The following is a 6,454-nucleotide window of genomic DNA, read 5'->3' as shown; positions in this document are numbered from 1 at the left end:
AAATCACTCATTTTGGCGTTGTCAGACAACGTGAGATTTCTAACATAAAAATCAACATCAAGTAAAAAGTAAGACAATTTTGAAAATTATTTTTCAGAATCTTTAAACTTTTTATCATTTTTTAGCTTTTTTTCTTGTGCTAGATGTGTAAGTTTCAAGTATTGAATTTTTTAAATCCTAATTTTAAATTTGTTCAGTTTGTTAATCTCGTTACTAATAACATTACAAAATAATTCAGATCCGTGTGTGCATGTTTCGTTCATTCAATTTTTGACGACATTTTTGGTCAAAAAATTGAATTTCGATGGCAATATTCAATTTTCAATTTTCGAGTTAAAAATTTGAAAATTGAATTTTGATTGCAAATTTCAATTTTTGTTTTGTTTATTGCCAGAAATGAACTGAAATTTCCAGTATCATCTTTGATTTTCTAATATAAACTTCTTGCATTGAAAATTGAAAATAATATTTTCAAATACTGAAAATTGTGCCGTAAGAAATTGAAATTGACAAAACCAAACCAATTTTTTATCACGCTTGCTTTTCCACGAAAACAGATGCTCAAAAGTAGTGTTTCATCGGTTTTATTGTTATTTGTTGCTGTCTAGTTTCCAGGTCTTTTGCAGCTTAATTTAGTTTTGGGTTCTATAAATACATTATGGCATAAATTTCACGCTGGAGCAATTTCCTTTACGTAATATTTAACTCTTCGGATACTCTTTGGTCTTTGTCTGGCCTTTTCTATTTGACTACACTCTTTTTTATAAGAACAATTTCAAAAGAAGGCTGGAAATTGGCCTAAATCTAAGAACATATTAAGAACCCGGGGGGGGGGGGGTACTAGGGCAAGGTGGGTTACGGGGATGCTCCGCTGGTTAACCTCCACGAGTCCCAGGTAGGGCCGCAAAAACACCAAAATAGAAAAATCAGTCCCTCGTAGGGTGCCTATTTTTGGAAAATTTGGGGAAAAAGTAGAACATTTTGGAATTTTAGTCCCGTTCAGGGTCACTTTTTTCGCAAATTTCGAGTCCCACGTAGGGTCCATTTTTCGAACCTCAGCGGAGCACCCCCGTCGGTCGACAAGGGTAGTACCCCCCCCCCCCGGATTAAGAAAAATGTGACCCTCAGATTTCAGATTTTAAAAAGGTACTGACTTTAGCCGATTTTTTTTTATTAGAACACCTATAATTCGGTTGAGTCTGGATGTGCTTATTTACTCTCGCCACTTCCATTTCAGCTCTTAATGAAGTCTACGCGTGTGTAATCGATACATTAAGAGAAAAATTAGACTAACAAAGAAGAGACTGAATAAAACTATTGTTTCCTTTGTCTTCTTTGTAACTGGTTGTAAATCATTTTCAACTTTCAATTTTTTCATCCGAGACGTTTTTTTTACAAATTGGTTTGGTTTTGTCAAATTCAATTCTTCACGACAAAATTTCAGTATTTGAAAATATTATTTTCAATTTTCAATACAAAAAGTTTATATTAGAAAATCAAAGATGATACTGGAAATTTCAGTTCATTTCTGGCAGAAATAAAAATAAAATTGAAACTTTCAATCAAAATTCAATTTTCAATTTTTTGACTCAAAAATTGAAAATTGAAAATTACCATCGAAATTCAATTTTTTGACCAGAAATGTCGTCAAAAATTGATTGAACGGAACATGCCTGCATGGTACACGCATTGTTACAGTATTTTTAGTTTTCATTAAAAAGGAAAACCTTCGATGTAGATCATTAATCGAATTACAAATTCTGAAAATACTTTTAAAGATCGCTGCGTCCAAGAGAGTTTCCCAACCAGGGGGGGCGAATAGGTTTTAAAAGTGAGGGGGCTAAATGATTATAGTGACTAAGGAGGCCCCACCATGGTTGGGGCCGACGGGCCGGAAAATTTTTGAAATTATGGTACTCTACATTGGCTAAGAAGTGATCTAAATTTAATTTTTATGAAGTTATTGGAATGAAAAAATCAAAGAAATTAAAAAAGTAACTAAGGCGACGCTCTCGAGTCGACACAAACTCTCTACCAACTTCATCTAAATCAAGTTTATCCGTTAGATTTTTATGGTTATGGAGCAAGATTGTTAAACCGTTTTGGCTTCATTGTTGAACGTAGCCAGGTCTTTTTTCTCTCACCCTCTCTTTCTCTCTCTCACTCTTTTTTTTGCAAAAAAGTGGAGGGGGCCTATAGCCAAACTAGCTATTTTTACATTATTTTAGGAAAACTAGATTTTTATTGTGCCACTGGAACTTGATAGTCCAAATAAGGAATTGAGCGCCGTATTGTTCGATTATGGGGTGAAGGTGAATTAGGAAAACTGAAACAAATAATATAGAAATACCAGGTGATGAAGGACTTCGTACTGGTTTTTGATGTCTTATTGACGGATACCTCTCATTGTACTCTTTTCAGAAAGATAGTTTTGACTTTAGCTGTCTTGAACTAGTAGGACATTCAAAAAAATGACACTTCAAATTTATGTCACATTTTCTCAAAACTCAATTTTACAGCAATTTACTTATCATGTTTTTCTTAGCAAAAAATTAAAATGTATCTTCAATAAAAAGATAAAAACAAATCAGTGAAAGAGGATTGATGAAAATGTAGGATCATCTTTTTATCAACAACATGGAACCAACCGGCCAACCACCTTAAAGTTTAAACGAGGTAATTTAGTAATTAAGTTTTCTGGGGCTGGTTATGGTGGTATCGGGATTGCGAGGCTAGTCCAATTCTAAATTTAAAGTGAGGGAAGGAAATTGAAAATTTTTCACAATGGGTATAACTTCACACCCCTGTCTCAAAGCTCCTCAGTGGGGATAAGAATTTCTATTGAAATTCCAATGGGGATAGAAATTTTATTGTTTTAAGGTTAAAAAATCCAGGGGATGGTTTTGGAGTGCCATTTTTAAACGTTGAATTTCGAATGGGGATGCAATCGAAGAAAATTTCCCAGTGGTGGGCTGAAATTTCAGGGTATTTTCCACCGGGGACGAAATCTTTGCCAAATGGGGCTGGGGTCCCAGCGAGTCTGTGACACAGGTGTGTAACTTGTGTGTAATCAAATAGATCTCTGTTTCAAAGTTATCAATTTTGAGATTTTAGAGGAATTTTAACTAGATATTGAGACATGTCTGAGCAAAAAAGCCTGAAATCATATTTAGATTAAAAAAGTTCCAGAGTGCTAAATAAATCTTTAAGTGTGCTATTAGCGAAAGTAGCCCAGGGCGGTGGTAAAATCCCTTAATAAATATAGTGTTAATGCAAGTGTTAGGTGAGTATCCATTACTTCTAAAGACCATGCGTTCTCTTTCAGAGACTTATACTTTCGAGCTCCCGTAAATTTACCGACGAAATGTGATCTTTCTACAGCTATATGGAAGTCAACAAAACCAACAGATCTTCTGCAGCAAACTTGACAAATTTGTTATTAACAACAGCTGAGAGTCAAATGCATCTTTGTAGAAATCTCTACATTTTGCTCAAATTTATGTCAACAATGGCTGAAAAGGTTTGCCATAATTAAAACACCCCTGCCTCTGTGACCCAGTTGGATCCACCCCACTGGCCACCCCAGTGAAATTTTTTTTCAAAAATGGCTCATTTTTCAGCCCCACTGGACAAATCACTCACCCCACTGGAATGTTGTAGTAAAAAAAACACCCCATTAAAAATGATAAAAAGTTTACACATACCCCACTCGAAATGCCCTTATTTTAACGTACCCCAGTAGAACTTTTCTTTCAAAAAATCACCCCACTAGAATTTTCTCCTTCCCCTTCTTTAAAGGTGAAATATCCGAAAAAGCCAAAAAAATCTGCTCGCTTCGCTCGCTCGCCATCAAATGTTCCACTTCAATACATTAACTGTATTTAACCTAGACTAGAGTCTACTTCTGGCTGAACTTTGCTTTCTGATAATTTTTGATGACGCTGAGTCCAGTGAAGTAGACTAGGAGCGTTTGGCGAGGTCGCCATTTTGAAAAAGAATGTTTAAAATCCAAATTCCAAAAAAACTACTTGGAGTTGAAAGATATAATCAAAAATGAGAAACAAACATCAATAACAGATTTGCAATCCTTTATTCTCAAATAAAAACATTGCTTCATGCTGTTTTTACCTTCCAAAAACAACTAAATTCTGGCGTAAGCAAAAGCATAATACCATATATATACTACCGGGTCACTTAATCGCACCATCCAGTCTATCAAAAAGCTTTAAGTTGACCCCGGGCTATATTTAACCCGACTTCTATGGTCATTGTCATGGTCATTTTAAAACGTGGAAAATGCCAAATGAGAGGGGTTGAAAATCAAAAATTTCTCTGTCAGCGCAAAGCACAGTTGTACTTGTCTTTCTTTCTTTAAAGCTATGTTATAGCCTCAAAAATTTTCGAGAGGCTTTCTCACTTGCGTAGACACTGAAAGAAAGATCTTTAGACCATGTTTAACTAAACATTACTAGGTTCCAGAGTTTATAAAATTTGATATAACGTACTGCTCCTCTATAGCCCCTTCCCATAGACCTCATTACATTTCATGTTACAGTGTAAGAGTAGATGTCGGTGTTTTTTACACTTTTGGCAAAAACGTGAAATTTTTTTAAACAGGTTTTTGTAAAAATAAATACAAAATGCACCTTTTCTTAATATGATATCAGAGGATCGGCAAAGAATTGAAGATTCCATTCCATTTTTCCCGAGCGTTCTAGAGAAACTAAACCAGTACTTATAACCTCTTAAAGTTAGGAGCACGTTAGGATTAAACGATTCCATAATGAAAATGGATTATGGATTCCATGAGCAATAACTTTTGATCTAATGGTGCTTTGGAACTGAAATTTGGTAGGATGGAGCATTTATGTATTTTCTATTCCTAAATAAAAAATCTTCTAGCTGGGAGCAGTTTGGGATCACTTATTCCTAATTTTTCTTTGAGTTCAAGCCTTTTTAAACTGAGGATTGTAGTATGTTTATTTTATATTAAGTAGTTCAAATTTAACTATTTGGAAGGTTTAGGCTCTTAAGAACACGAAAATAAGATTTTCCACTAGAATAGAGCCCCTAAAAATTATCAAATCCTTCATTGAAAGTAACATACTTTGCCTTATCCGAAATGAGCGTCTTAGTCTGGAATGAAATATACTACAAGGCTCTAAACTGATTTTTTACGTTATGCATGATCTGTCGTTACGTTACTAATGACCTAAAATAAGCTCAGATAGAGCCCCGAATGATTAATAATTCCATTTTGCGACAAGTTGGGGTTGGGGTAGGTTCACCACTTTAAAATGAAATTTTTAATCCCAAAACGCTCGCGAAACCGCACTTTTTGGTATCTAAGAATGTTTTAAAGTTAAGTGGAAGTGACTTTTGATTAATTTTAGATTGTGATCAGTCCATTTTAACGATGAAATGCATCTTTTATAATTGTTCAAGTTCAGAGATGTTTTTCGGATGGAATTTCGGATCCAAAAGTGCTCTTCATCATTGTTTCATAAAATATAGAGATCATGTAACAAGTTTAGACCATCAGAATCAATCCAAGAGCCACTTTTAAAACTCTCATAATTCCAAAATTCTTAAAATCTAATATTTTGGAATATTGGATCCTTCTTCGCTCCTGGGACCAAAACCAAAAGTTCTAAGCTCGTGTGTTATACCTTTTTGGAAGATTTCATCCCAAAATACTCGTTCAAATTCATTTTATTCAAGAAAAACCGTTTTTTAGAAAATTTAATGTCACGTTTTTGCCAAAAGTGTAAAAAACACCGACAGATCCACCTGATCAAGATGATATTTCTAGTGATATTTAGTAGCATGTAAGAAGCAGATTTTGACTAGCACTAAACCAAAAGTTAGCTAGTACCTTCTATCGTTAAAACACGATAAAATCAAGCGGTCTACAGTCTAACCAACATTTAGCTCATTCAAAAAATTCTTTCTCACCCCAGTGAATGTCAAGGAAATTTTCGCCACCCTACTCAATATGTGAAAGAATATTTTTCACCCCAGTGAATTTCAGGTTTTTTTTATTCTCACCCCACTGGGTAATCAACACCTACTGGGGCACAGAGACAGGGGTGTATTAAACATTTAACAGTTTTGTTTGTTTTTACAAGGAAGATAAAAACTCGAACCTTTATAACTTGAATATCTTCTTAACTCGAATAAGTACTATGGTCCTTCAGTTAACAATCCTTTACAAACTTTACTCCATAACTCGAAAAAATTCTTTAAATTGAATAAATTTGTGATACTAATGCGTATTCGAGTTATACAGTTACAGAGTTACAGAGTTAGAAACTCCACTGTAAATAGTTATAGAAATCTCAAACTATTTTTCGTAAAAGGGTCTAATGTTGAAGTTTGGTTTAAAAGCCTCTTTAGAGACTTCGTCGAACGTTTTTGGCAAAGCAGGCGATACTGCGTCGATAGTTAATTACCT

The 6,454-nt window shown here is 34.5% G+C and overlaps 1 protein-coding gene across 3 annotated transcripts in view; it reads left to right on the top strand.

Moving 5' to 3' along the window:
• Window positions 1-2,546: 2,546 nt before the first annotated feature.
• The window catches only part of LOC136807277 (uncharacterized), a 49,126-nt gene continuing 45,218 nt past the window's right edge, over window positions 2,547-6,454 (top strand). For 2 of the 3 annotated variants that reach the window (XM_067063884.1, XM_067063887.1), the window contains exon 1: window positions 2,547-2,676. The gene's annotated coding sequence lies outside the window, so the exon portion shown is untranslated. The remainder of the gene's footprint in view (window positions 2,677-6,454) is intronic. The other variant, XM_067063886.1, reaches the window with a different exon arrangement.

The sequence above is a fragment of the Clytia hemisphaerica genome, unplaced genomic scaffold (assembly GCF_902728285.1).
Source record: "Clytia hemisphaerica strain Z4C2 unplaced genomic scaffold, Clytia hemisphaerica genome assembly, whole genome shotgun sequence".
In the NCBI taxonomy this organism is placed as follows: Eukaryota; Metazoa; Cnidaria; class Hydrozoa; order Leptothecata; family Clytiidae; genus Clytia; species Clytia hemisphaerica.
Note: the sequence above shows the minus strand (reverse complement) of the source record. Positions and strands in the feature narration are given on the sequence as shown.